The sequence below is a fragment of the Macaca mulatta genome, chromosome 5, assembly GCF_049350105.2.
Source record: "Macaca mulatta isolate MMU2019108-1 chromosome 5, T2T-MMU8v2.0, whole genome shotgun sequence".
Lineage (NCBI taxonomy): Eukaryota > Metazoa > Chordata > Mammalia > Primates > Cercopithecidae > Macaca > Macaca mulatta.
The window spans coordinates 138402376-138417407 of record NC_133410.1 but is presented as its reverse complement, the minus strand read 5'-3'; the positions used below and the strand labels follow the sequence as shown (position 1 = coordinate 138417407).

Below are 15032 nucleotides of genomic sequence, written 5' to 3'. Positions count from 1 at the left end.
ATTTTTGATCAATAAACCTCATAAAATAATCTTTTATGAGTATAATCTAATTCCTGGGTTTTAGATTGCTTGTTCTTCTTTTATTCCTGAAACAAAACCACAATCTATTCCCAAGGTAAAAAATATAATAATAATTTTACTTCAGAAATGTTGGCTAGTAGAATAAGTGGGTAAAAGGTTTATTTATTCATAAGTATAGTATTTTACCTAACAATAACTTACAAAGTTACAAAACAATAAGTTACAAAATAAAATTCATGCACAATTCAATTAAATTCCTTTCTAAGAACTATGCAATGATAAACGCTAATTTAATTATATGAATAAAAGCTGTATGCCTACAAATTAAATTATAATAGGATTTGAATTCAAAACGGCAGACTGGTAACTATGCCTACTTCCTTCCACCAACATTTATTGAAATGATAGAAAATAATACAAATTAAATAAATTCCAGAAAAAAACTAACAATAAGTAGGAGACTCCCTGAGCAGAGAAAAACCTACAATTAACTTATGGAGGCTAGCAGATAAATGAGATCAGCTCAGAGAATACTCCTGATAAGACTGCAGCAAAAATAGGAACTCTTCAACTGCTGGAGTTGGCAGAATGAGGGAGGAAGAGGAGGAGGAAAGAGGGCTGAAACGTAGGTTACTAATAAAGAATTTATTGGTGGAGAATGGCATTGTGAGGACTCAGAGTACCAACAGGAAACATCAATAAGTGTTCAACCACAATAGAAATCTTTGTATTGACCAGAAAGACTATAATACAGTGAATTAAGTGTTTATAATACCTTGGAAAGACGTGGGCAACTATATCTCTGATTCACAGACTATCTTTTCAGTTAGTCTCTATTAACAAATAACTGTAACTTCAAAATGCAAGAGTGGCTGAACTGGTAACATTTTTTTGTGACATAAATTGGTCAGTCTGTTGGGACTAGACTTGCTTAATTCTATTCTCACCCCTAAGTTATAAATTTCAAAATTTAGATCTGAGAATAAATTTATTTTCAAAGCTGGGGTATATTATTCTCACTCTCTAGTATTATCTACAAGGACTATGGCTTTTACTTCTTATAGTAAATGATTGCTTTGTTTATTGGCATAGTACAATAAATAAAAAGCAGAGACTGTTGTCTACAGACAACAGTAAAGATACCACACATCTTTACTCTGAGACCATTAAAATTTCTGTGAGTGACAATGTTAGAATAGTTTGTTTTACACTAAACTTCCTGCTAAGAGAAACCATCAAGTCTAAGGAAAACAATTTTTGTAATCTTTATAAAAACATTAAAGAATTATTTTGTCAATAAAGATTTTTTAGGACCAAGACTAAGGGAAAAAGGTCCAGACAAATGAGTACAGAATTTGATATTACTTTTCGTCTCAAGGAACTAGAAATCCCAAAACATATAGCTGAGCGGAATTTTCAGGAGACTCAAGGGTTAGAAAAAATTTGGAATTTCAAGTTCAGCCATATAGATAGGTTCTGAAAAGGACCCCAAGCATTTAGTTGTGATTCAAAATGGCTACACTCTAGGAGTAAACATAAATGTGAAATACAGCAATCGTCATGAAGAGTGAAGCCCAGACAAGTCATTTGAATTCGTAATTGAAGTGATCTGAATAGTTATTGCCCTACCCTACCTGACTATTAGAAACTTAACCAAGTCCACTTAGGAGAGTTATAATACCATTCAAAGCATCCAATCCGCTTTATAGTTTTTAACATACAGTGTCCAACATTTAATTTCTTAAAAGAAAACAGCTATACAAAGACAACACTTAATATAAACCAAGAGGATAAACCTATTACAGAAACAGACCCATGACAAATCTAAGACATTGAGTTATTAGACACGGATATTAAAATAAAATTACTGTGATCCTACTGGGATCATCTACCTTCTGCCAATAAAAGATCCTAGCAAGAGCTCAGAAATGGAAGTGTATGAAAAGTAACAGAAAAGATAATTATGTATATAATTAAATCCAAATGAATAGTGGTTGAATAAAACAATGATAATGATTTCCTCTGATGATCAAAATCTATTTTATGTCAAAATAGTTTTTTGTTTTGCAATTGAAAGAAGGTTAAGGAAATTAAACTTACAGTATTTTGTGTAGCCCTTGTAAATATTTTTCAAGATATATCCATAGTTTGTTAATATTGAAACATCTATTAAACAATTCAATAGGATGCAATTGTCCACTTTTTATTATTTAGAGAGATACATTTATAGAGATATTTATAGAGATAAATAAAGAACGTTAAATAGATACATATTTTTATGTCTAAACATTAGGTAGCTATTCCAGGGTTCTTATGAAAGGGAACATAAAACTGCATAAATGAACACAATCATTTTCTGTTTGGATTTATAATGTATTCTATAATGAATATTTTTATAAAGAATAGTGTGCTTTCATTAGAAGCATTAAGGAAAAGCATAGCCAAAAGAAAATAGAAGTAACAATGTTTGACACATTGACAATGAACAAATTTATTATTTAAAATAATCTAATAATGAGAATGTGACATCAGCAAGATGGTGGGACAGGAAGCCCTACTCTCTTCCCCCACCTGGAGACACTAACTCAAGACCAATACATGGACTAATTCCCTTTGTGAGGAATACAGACACCAATTAAGAGTTTCCTAAACCTTGGGCAAATGCTGCATTGGGCAAAACCTTGGGCAAAAACCAGCTGCATTGAAGTGGGTAAAAAATATAGATGGTACTTACTCACTAGAGTCTCTCTCCCAGCTCCTCAGCTTCTGGCTTCTCTCTGGGTAGGAAAAGACTAAATCATATGTCCAATATTCAGACTTTTCAGGATACTGCCTGAGGGACTGGTTTCTGTCGTGGTGAATCTAAGCTCTGACAGGAAAGGGCAACAGCTTGGAAGCAACTGAGAACAAAGGTGATAGTTTAAAGTAGTAGATACTCATTTGTCATAGTCTTTCCTCCACAGATCAGCATTGAATGGGTGAAGAAAGCTCCCAACTCCCAGCTTCTTCCTGGGAAATGAGTTAACATATGCATCCAATGTTCCGGCTATTCAGAAGACTGTTTGAGGGACTAGTTTCTGGCTCACCTAAATGAGAGCAATGGCAGGACCCAGCATACACTAGGTTACTGGAGGCCACTGAAAACAAGAGAGTTGAGTGACTTGCTGCTACTTCAGGGGTCTCATGGTATAGGAAGATTAAGTTCAGAGGTCTTTACACCCTGGGAAAAAAGAGTTGAGTGTGCATCCAGTGTTCTAGCTTTTGGAGGGCTGCTCCAGGAACTGTCTCACCCAACTTAGAGCACTGACGGAACTTACCAGATGCTAGAAGCCTAGGGATCGCTGAGAACAAAAAGAGAACTGGGCAGCTTGCTGTAACTCCGAAAAATCTGCAGTACTGCATGCAGACACCAGAGAGAGCAAGGAATTAGAAGTACCTGCAAAAAGAAATCAGCAAGTCCTTCTAATGTAGAATTTGCTCATACAAATCTAGAGAAGACATATCAACAGAAAAGGTTTGAGGGGTGGCAGAATCTCCAGCTGGGTTGATTGATGAAGGTCTTTTAATTTACAAAACCAGTCCTTAAATACTAGAAGAGGTGGTTGTTTTCTGAAATGTGTGGATCTAAATGCAAAATAACAGGGAACCATGGCCTAATCAAAGGAAACAAGGACACACAATTTAATCAAAGGAACAAAATAAATTTCCCAGAAATGACCCAAAAGAAATGGAGATATATAACTTTATCTTATAACAAATTCATAATAACCATCATAAGCATGCTCAATGAGCTCAGGAACAAGATGCATGAACAAAATGAGAATATCTACAAAGAGATGATTTTTTTTTAAAGCAGTAATTTGGAACTGAAGTATGCAATAATTGAATTTAAAAATTCGCTACAGGGCTTCAACAGCAGACTTAAACACATAAGAAAAACAATCAATAAAATCAAAGGCAAGTCATTTGGAATTATCTGGTCAGGAGCAAAGAGAAAAAAATAATAATAAAGAGCAAAGAAAATATAAGGAATTTATGGGACACTATCAAATGCATCAATATACACATTACTTGAATACCAAAAGATCAGGAAGAAAGATGGAAGAAAGCTTTTTTTTTTTTTTTAAATAAACAATGGCTAAAATGTCCCCAAATCTGAGGCAGGAAATGGACATCTAAGATATAAGGAATACAGAATGAAACCAAGAAAGCTCATACCAAGACATGTCATAATCAAATTGTAAAAAACCAAAGAAAGGATTTTGAAACTGGCAAAAAATGCAATTCATTATTTGCAAAGAAGCTTTCGTAAAACTCTTAGCATATTCTCAGGAGAAATCTGGCAGTCCAGAAGCAAATAGGATGATATATTCAACGTACTGAAGAAAAAAAAAAAAAAACTGCCATCCAAGAATAATATATCAAGAAAAACTGTTTTTCAAAAATGATAGAAGAGATAAAGTCTTTCCCAGGTAAACAAAAACTGAAGTATTTCATAAACACCAGGCCCACCTTACAAGAATGCTAAAAGGGGTCCTTCAAGTTTTAACAGAAGGACACCAGATAGCAACCCACAAGTAAATAAAAGTGTAAAGTATGCTGGTAAAGATAGATACAAAGATGAATAGAGAATGCTGTAATTCTGTAACAGTGATGCATGAAGCTTCTTTAAGTGAAGCATAAAGAAGAAAGTATGAAAAATACTAATAAACTGAATTCAAAGGCACAATAAGATGATCATATACCATCACCAAGTGGGATTTACCCATGAGATGCACAAGTTTTTCAACACATGAAAATCAATCAATGTGATACACTGCCTTAACAAAACAAAGAATAAAAAATACACGATCTTAACAGATGCAGAAAAAAATGTCAAATTTAACACCGTTTTAAAAATAATGAACACTTAAAGTAGGTGATATGGTTTGGCTGTGTCCCCACCCAAATCTCACCTTGAATTGTAATAATCCCCATGTGTCAAGGGTGGGGTCACATGGAGATAACTGAATCTTGGGGGCAGTTCCCCCATACTGTTCCCTAGTAGTAAATACGTCTCAGAAGATCTGATGGTTCTGCCATGACTGTGAGACCTCCTCAGCAATGTGAAACTGAGTCAATTAAGCCTCTTTCCTTTATAAATTACCCAGTCTTGGGTATGTACTTATTAGCAGTGTGAGGACAAACTAATACAGTAGGAATGGAAGAAAATTATTTCAACATTTTATAGACCACATATAAAAACAGCTACCATCATATTCAACATTGAAGAACTGAAAGCTCTTCTTCTAAGAGCAGAAACAAGATAAGAATGTCCATTCTTGTTATTTCTATTCAACATACTACTGTAAGTCCTAGCTGAAGCAATTAAGCCAAAAATAAAAAATAAAAGAGAAAAAACAGAAAAAAGAAAATAAATGAAAGGCATCAAAAGGAAAATTAAATTATTTCTGTTTGCAAATAACATGATTGTAAACACAGAAAATTTTAAAAATTTTTACAGAAAAACCTATTAGAATTAATAAATAAATGCAGCAAAGTTGCATGACACAAAATCAATATACAAAAAAAATTCTATGTACTAGCAATAAAAAGAATTATAAAGGAAATTAAGAAAACAATCCCATTTATGATAGCATAAAAATGAATAAAATACTTAGGATTTAACTAATGAGACCAAAGATTAGTTCAGTAAACACTACAAAGCACTGCTGAAAGAAATTAAAGAAGAAACAAATACATAGAAATGCATGCTGTGTTTATAGATTGAAAGAATTAATATTGTTAAAATATCACACTACCCAAAGCAATCTATAGATTCAATGCAATCCCTATTAAAATCTCAATGATATTTTATTTTTGTAGAAATAGAAAAAATATTAGAATTCTTATGAAACCACAAAGGAACCTGAATATCCAAGACAATCTCAAAAAAACAAAACAAAACAAAAAAGGACTACATCTGGACATCTCCTATTTCCTTATTTTAAAACATATTCTAAGCAAGGTAATCAAAACAGTATGGTACTGGCATAATGATACACATACAGACCATGGGACTCAAGAGAAAAACTACCAATTATCCGGTACCTATACAGTCAAGTGATCTTTGACAACAGTGCCAAGACTCTACAACAGGGGAAAGAAACACAAATAGTGTTAGAGAAACTGGATACCCACATGCAAAAGAATAATTAAAATTTTATCTTACACCATGCCCCCAAATCAACTTAAAATGTAGTAAATATTTAAATATAAGACCTAAAAATATAAAACTTCTAGAAGAAAACATAGAGGAAAGGCTTTGTAACATTGGTTCTGGACAATGGTTTATTGGATATGACACCAAAAACACAAGCAATAAAAGCAAAATTAGACAAGTGAAACTACATCAAACTAAAAAACATTTGCATAGCAAAGGAAATGATCAGCAAAGCAAAAATGCATCCTATGAAATCGGAGAATGTACTTCCAAACCATTAAGGTGATAAAGGATCAATATCCAAAATATATAAAGAAATCCTACAATTCAATAGTTAAAAATAAGAAATAACCTGATTCAAAATGCACCAAAACTTGAATAGATATTTACTTAAAGTAGACTTACAAATGGCCAACTGGTATAAGAAAAGGTGCTCAACATCATTAATTAACAGGGAAATGCCTATTACAATCACAATAAGCCATTACCTCACACCTGTTAGGATGGCCATTATCAAAAAGGTAAAATCCAGAAATGACAAGTGTTGGCAAAGATGTGGAGAAATTGGAAGCTTTGTGCACTGTTAGTAGGAGTATAAAATAAGACAGCCATTATGGAAAACAGAATGGAGGTTCCTCAAAAAATTAAAAATAAAACTACCATGTAATTCAGCCATTCAATTTCCGGGTATTTATTCAAAAGAATTGAAAACAGGATCTCAAAGACACATATGCACTCCCGCGTTCATTGCAGCATTGTTCATATTAGCCAAGAGACACAAACCAGCTAAATGTTCATTGATGGATAAAGAACATGTATATACATACAATGAAATATTATTAATCCTTCAAAAGGAAGGCTGTTAAAATAGAAGAATGTTGTCATATTCTAGAAAACAAATGAACCTTGAGGACATTATGGTAAATGAAATTAGTCACAGAAGGACAAGTACTACATTATTCCACTTATATGAAGTATCTAAAGAACTCAGTCTTAGAAGCATAAAGGAGAATGGTAGTTGCCAGGGACTGTGGAAGGGGAAATGAGGAGTTACTCTTCAATGGGTGTTCAGTTGCAGTCATGGAAAATGAAAAAGTTACAGAGATTGGCTCTACAATGATGTGCATATAGTTAACAATACTATACCATACATTAAAATTTGGTTAACAAGGTAGCTTTCATGCTATGTGCTCTTTACTATAATAAAAAAAAAAAATCCTATAATAGTTCCTGAAAAATTTTAATTACACCTAGCTAACTCTTCCATGCTGAGAAAGACTGCTTGCTGTAATTATTTACTGGGACTTGATGATTTACTTGGAGGCAAATGCAATTACAGCCTGACACTTTAATCACCATTAGTTTGTTTTGCTTCCTTACCACTGTTAAAAGGAAGGTTAACTTTCTATGGATATTCTGACCCACCTATAATGGGTTTTCTGTGTATTCTTGAGACGGTAAATAATCTATATTGTTAAGTGTGTGGAAAAAATCCCAGTTAAGATTTAACTAGGACTAACTAATAAACCCTAAAGATAAACCTCACACTTGCACTGAAACAGTTTTATACCTTAAAACACTAAGATAAATTTCTAATTAAATGTATTTATCTAGATTATAACTATACATTGTCTGAAAGAGTTGCTTAAAATTCTAAATAAATATATTTTTTTGAAATTGTACAAATAAAACTGCAACTAACTTTCATATTTTGACTCTAGACTACTTCCCAATTAAGACTTTAAAGTCTTTAGTTAATTCTTCATATGAACATAATTCTTAATCACAAATCAGCTTGGGAGTGTAAATTAGTTTAACCACTATGGAAGACAGTGTGGGGATTCCTCAAGGATCTAGAACCAGAAATACCATTTGATCCAGCAATCCCATTACTGGGCATATACCCAAAGGATTATAAATCATTCTACTATAAAGACACATGCACACATATGTTTATTGTGGCACTATTCACAATAGAAAAGACTTGGAACCAACCCAAATGTCCATCAATGACAGACTGGATAAAGAAAATGTGGCACATATATACCATGGAATGCTATGCAGCCATAAAAAAAAAAGGATGAATTAATGTCCTTTGCAGGGACATGGATGAAGCTGGAAACCATCATTTTCAGAAAACTAACATAAGAACAGAAAACCAAACACTGCATATTCTTACTCACAAGTGGGAGTTGAACAATGAGAACACATGGACACAGGGAGCGGACCATCACACACTGGGGCCTGTTAGGGGGTGGGAGGCTAGGGGAGGGATAGCATTACGAGAAATACCTAATGTAGGTGATGGGTTGGTGGGTGCAGCAAACCACCATGGTATGTGTATACCTATGTAACAAAACTGCACGTTCTGCACATGTATCCCAGAACTTAAATTATAATAAAAAATATAAATTCTTAATTAATATTTTATTAACAATGTTAAAAGACTGGCAGTAATATGCTGACTTCCCCAATTTAAAATGGTGAAGTAAGTTTGGCACCTTCTTTTGTTCTTTTAGAGATCTTCTCAAATCTTCAGGAGAATTAGAAATTAGAAAACAGAAATGTGTATTTAACTTTAGTGACACAAGGAGCAATCTAAAACTTCACATCACAAAACAGGAAGAAGCGCTGCCAAAAACAGTGAATATCAAGCAGGAGAATGGTGTCTTGTTGTTTCAGTTTATATTTCCTTAATTAATGCATGAATTGCACTTAATTTCATGTGCTTCTATTTGTAATTATCACTACGTATTTTATTTTATTTTTGTCTAATTTCCTTTGGGCTGTTCATAATTTCCTACATGAATATTTTATATATACAGGTTATTAGTCCCAATACTATTTATAGACTGATCTGTCTTCCTTCATCATTTATTTGAAAGGCTATCTTCATTATTTGTTCAACCTCCATATATTTGGAGGGTTATTTCTGGACTCATATTGCATCAACAACAGTACTGTTATATACCATTACAAAATATTTAAATTTTAGTAGGACACACTTAAAAACTACTTGAGTTGTTTTTAGTTATTTTGGCTAATTATTGCAAATGTATTACTCACTTGAACTTTAAAATTGGTTTTTAAGACCCATGAGGAATTCAGTTCTAACATTTCTTGGAATTAAATTGCCTTTACAGATTAATGTGAGGAATATTTAAAATAGTGAGTCATGCTATCTGTAATGATAGACTGCCTCTCTATTAATTTAGAATGTTTTATAGCTACCAGTAAGGCTTTGCAATGTTTTCCATGACATTCTTGCACTTTTCTTGTTAGGCTTACTCCTAAGCATGTCTCAATATTTGTTGCTATTGAGAATTTAATGCTTTTCCATTACATTCCCTAATATATTATTGTTACGATAAAATAAAATTTGACTTGTGTGTGTCTGTTGATTTTGTATCTTTCCATCTTGATAAACTGTCTTATTGGACTTCACACCTATGGATTAATTATTCTGGTTTTGGTTTGTTCCTAGCTGACAACAGCATATGCAAATAATGATTTTTGATGTTGTTTTTTTCAATATTTATATTCATTGTCACTGTTCCTTGTGTTATTGCATTGGCTTGAATCTCCAATATAATGATGAATAGTAGTAATTTTATCAAAGAGCCTCATTTTATTTTTTACTTAATAGAATTCATTCAGTAAATAAATACTATTACATGTTTATAGTGTACCAGAGTATATGCTAGGGATAAAGGTTCTAGTGACAAAGTTGTGGAAAAGACTGATAAAGTCCTTGCTTTTATAGCACTATTTGTAGTAGAGAAGACACGATGTACAAGTAAATAAATAAATGAATACATTTAAAAGTTAACATGACTAATTTCATATAATGTCAAAGGTTGTGAAGGAAATAAAACACAAATTCAGTGAAGAAAGATCTAACAGAGATTAGTGTAACATTAGGAAATACAGCCAGATAAGCTTTCTTTATTAAATGATATTGAAACATAACCTTTAACTACGAGAAGGATCCTGCCGTGTTAAAATCATGTGGAAGAGAGTTCCAGACAGGCAGAAGTAAAAGTAAATCTCAGGACACTAACAGGCTAGTGTATTTACCACAAGGGAAGAGAGGAGAGACTGATGGTAGGTGTTTAATGAACATGCTTGTTTCTTCTGTGGTTAATCTATTTTTGTCTAATTTTGTTAATTCAAACCTTCCTACAGATTTTCCCTTTTGCCTAGGTTTTCAAATGCACTGGTATAAGTTGACATGGTACATTTTAATATTTTAGATCTGCTCTATGTCTTCTTTATTTCCTATTTTGTGTTCCTAATATTGTCTTTTTCTGTCCTTTTTTATAATCAGTCATACTCATAAAGGTTTTCTTTATTATTAAGCTTGTTATTATCTTCTCACTTCAATGATTTTATAATATCTTATAATTTTTCCAGGATTTTTATTTTTATTGGAAGAGTTGGTCCAAATTACTCATTATACCACTATTGGAAGCAAAAGTCCTAACTCATTTTTAAAAGGCTGCAGTCTTCTAATCTCTTTCAGTGATTTCTGCTGTAAAGTGAGTGATGAAAGCCCACAATAACATTATATAATACATCAAGTATTTGGTAATTAATAGGTAAAATTAAAATCTGTGATGATTTGTCCTAAATTTATATTTATTTATTTATTTAATTAAAACATTTATTTATTAAAAGCCAGACTGCTGTATTTTAAGAACTGTGTTTTTAGGAACGTTCAAAAATAAAGAGTTTGTGGCCCCTCCATCAAGGTGTTCAGAGATAAGGGACCTGATATTAAAGAAACATAATGTAAATCACATACAGAATTAGGACTTAAATAGAATTGTAGGGAACTCAGATGGAAGGAAAACCTTTGAAATATTTTCCCAAAAAGGACTCTATGCTTGTAAAATAGCTTTATTTTTAAAGTTCTTTTCCTTTGTTGACATTGCTTTAGAATTCTCAACTATATTCTTCATTTTATTCTTCCCTAGGGTTTAGTGCCCTCTGATGAAGAACTGAACTATTATGTAAAATAGGTATTTTGATGTCTTCAAATCATCATATCTCAAGCTGCATTAAAGCTAAAGGAATGACAAGGAAAATAACAAGATCCAGGACCATACAAACAGTAATAGTTTCCCCTCAAACCTCCCTGCAAATAATTCAGTCAGTGATACGGTTTGGCTATGTCCCCACCTCAATGATATGAATTTGATTTATCATATTAGCCCTATCTCCCAATATTTAATTCTCCCTTGAATTCTCAGCTTGAATTGTATCTGCCAGTATTCCCACATGTTGTGAGAGGAACCCAGGGGGAGGTAATTGAATCATGGGGGCTGGTCTTTCCCATGCTATTCCTGTGATAGTGAATAAGTCTCACAAAATCTGATGGTTTTATCAGGAGTTTCTGCTTTTGCTTCTTCCTTATTTTCTCTTGCTGCCACCACGCAAGAAGTGCCTTTCGCCTCCTGCCATGATTCTGAGGCCTCCCCAGCCATGTAGAACTGTTTAAGTCCAGTTAAAACTCTTTTTCTTCCCAGTCTTGGGTACGTCCTTATCAGCAGCATGAAAACGGACTAATACAGTCAGGTACCATGAGAAAGTGTGAAATTGGAAAAAAGAATGGAGCCTGTATTGTAACATTAGAACAAATAAATTTTTGTGAAATCAACTTCTTCAAGCTAGACTTAGACCATGGTGCTGTATAATCACAAGTCATGGCATACAATATGATATCTATAAAATTATTGTCTTTTATTTAGATTTTACTTAAGACCCAAGTTCTAGGTCACAATGCATATAAATGAATAACCACAATATATTGTGATTACTTAAAAATCTAGTTTTCTAAATACTATATAAGGGTAAAAGAGAGCTTTTTCTGGTAGGATTGGAAGACACATTCACAGAGGAGATAACATTTCAGTTGGTTCTTAAAGAATAGTTAATCTTAAACAGAAATAAATTAGAAGGAAGAACATGCTGTACAGTAGAAACAATATGAATAAAAGCATGGAGATTTAATTGAGTACACTGATTTGGGAGAATTAAATATTGAGAGATAGGGCTAGTATGGTAAATCAAATTGATATCATTGAGGTTTATGAACATCATACAATAAAGGTTAAATATTTTATTCAATAAAATGTGTTCTACCATCCCCTTGGAAGACATTTTTATGAGTCAACTGTAATAAACAAAAAAACTATTGGAGGAGGTTATTTAGTAGTTTGTTGGTATTTTTGAGGAAATATCTGTGAGAATAGAGAAGAGGTAAAAAGTTAAAAAAAAATGTTTTCAAGTTGAAATTGATGTTTTTAAGTGTATAAGCTATTACTTATTTATAAATAATTTCAAGTGCTTAAGCTAACCTGTTTGACTTCAAAGCATTCCAAAAACAAGAGGGTATATTCTATCAAGCGTGAAGATATTACCACTGAATATATAAAACCTAAAACTAAAAATACTAACTTTAGCCTGTGAAGTCATCAACTAAGATACTGTTGTATAGTCATGTGTCACTTAACAATAGGAATACATTCTGAGAAATGCAGCATTAAGCAATTCTGCTGTTGTGTGAACATAAGAGTGTATTTACACAATGGTACACTCTATGTGTAAGTATGCTGAATGATGTACATACCCAGTGTATATATCACACTACTCGAGGTGTGTAGTGCAACAACTGGTATAGCTTATGTTCCCTAGGCTACAAACCTGTGCAGCATGTTACTATAATGAATACCATAGGCAATTGTAACAGTGGTGTTTGTGTATCTAATCATAGAAAAGGTACAGTAAAATATGATATAAAAGAAAAACAGGTAGACCTGTATAGGGTACTTACCATGGATGGAGCTTACAGTACTGGAAGTTGCTCTGGGTGAGTCAGTATGAGTGGTGAGTGAATGTGAAGGCATAGGACATTGCTGTATGCTACTGTAGATTTTATAAACACTGCACATGTAGATTACATCAAATTTATTTTAAAAAATCTTTCTCGTAACAAATAAGCCTTAGCTTACTGTAACTTTTTAGTTTATAAACTTTTTAACTTTTTCACTCTTTTGCAATAACATGTAGCTTAAAATACACAGCTGTACAAAAAATGTATCCTTATTCTATAAATTTTTTATATTAATTTTTTAAATTTTTTAAACTATTTTTTTTAGGAACTATGCCATAAACACTCACATTAACCTACTCCTAAACAGGCTCAGGATCATCACTATCACTGTCTTTTGCTTCCACATCTTGTCCCACTGAAAGGTCTTCAGGGGCAATAGTATACACGGAGTTGTCACCTTTTATGATAACAATGCCTTCTTCCAGAATACTTCCTGAAGAACCTGCCTGAGGCTGTTTTACAGTTAACTATTTTTAATAAGTAGAAGGAGTATGCTCCAAAATACCAATGAAAACATAATATAGTAAATACACAGACCAGTAACATTGTCATTTATTATCAAGGGTTATATATGGTATGTAATTGTATGTACTATACTTTTATAAGACTGACAGCACAGTAGGCTTGTTTACACCAGCATCACCACAAACATGAGTACATTGTGCTACTACATTATGACAGCTATGACATCACTAGGTAATAGGAATTTTTTCACTTTCATTATAATCATATGAGACCACCACCATATATGTGGTCTGTCATTGACCAAAACATACTTATGTGGCCCATTGACTGTATTTTAAAATATAGTCTGAGCTCCATAAATGCCAAGACAGAAAGCAAAATTTTAAGTATACATATTTCTAGCGATCCTATTTTTTAAATAAGAATAGAATATAAAGAACCTATAGGATCGATTCTCTATTTGGATTGGGGACTGGCTGTATCAATTTTACCTAAGGAACATTTTAAAATGCATATTCTGGAGGTCCATTCCCTGAGCTGCTGCCACCAGGGAGTCTGCACTCTGATTTTGCACTTTAATGGTGATGAGTTTGTTGGCTTGATTTTTAACTATGAGGGATTAATAGCAAATCTGTTTTTTACAAAGGTAATTCTGATATCCAATCTATAATTCCCCCTTTCCAATCTAAGCACACATGAACAGGAGTGTACATCTTTGTCAACCACTTTTGAAAGATCATCCACCTGAGATACAAAAGTTTGGAAGCAAAAAACGGATGTAAATATAAAATCTAATAAATCGTCTATCTTAAAGAAATATCAAACACTGTTTTTCCTAAATGAGCATTTAACTCCATTTTCAGACTTTTCCAGGAGAATGCTAAAGACAGAATTATCATGTTTCATTATTTAATGAGCCTCAAGAGAAGATACCATTTTAAGATATTTATGTTTACCAAAGACATAAAACACAATAAAGATATTTACTTGTTAAGTAACAGGAAGTTAAAGATGGTGTGTAATACTCATGGGGATCTCCATCTCAGGTGTCCAAAGAGCCCAGTGGTTTGTATAAGTTTTTATTCTTCCTGTTTTATGACCCTCCTACAGATACAAAGAGGCCGTGAAATTTATCTTTGTTTATTTACTTTATATTTCAGTCTCTCTGATTCTGTACCATTATATTTTTTACCCTGTTTATCTAAATTAAGACAAATGCTCTATTTTCTCTAACCTATAGCACTTTGGTATATGAGCAATTTTGGATTATTTTTCAAAACAACCTAATTTTTGTCTCGAAGAATGTCCATATATATATGTGTATATAAATGTGTGTTATATGTATTTTTATATGCATCCCTATTGTGAATAAAATCTATGTATTTACTTCTGAATTTGAATATATTTTAAAGTGATTTCCGTTTTCCTAGAAATATTCATTTTAAATGG

General features: G+C 32.7%; 1 long non-coding RNA gene across 1 annotated transcript in view; it reads right to left on the bottom strand.

Annotated features, from left to right (window-relative positions):
* The window catches only part of LOC144340924 (uncharacterized), a 163590-nt gene extending 149725 nt beyond the window's left edge, over positions 1 to 13865 (bottom strand). Inside the window, exon 1 of the long non-coding RNA XR_013417472.1 lies at positions 13059 to 13865. This is a non-coding gene — a long non-coding RNA (uncharacterized LOC144340924). The remainder of the gene's footprint in view (positions 1 to 13058) is intronic.
* Positions 13866 to 15032: the final 1167 nt, after the last annotated feature.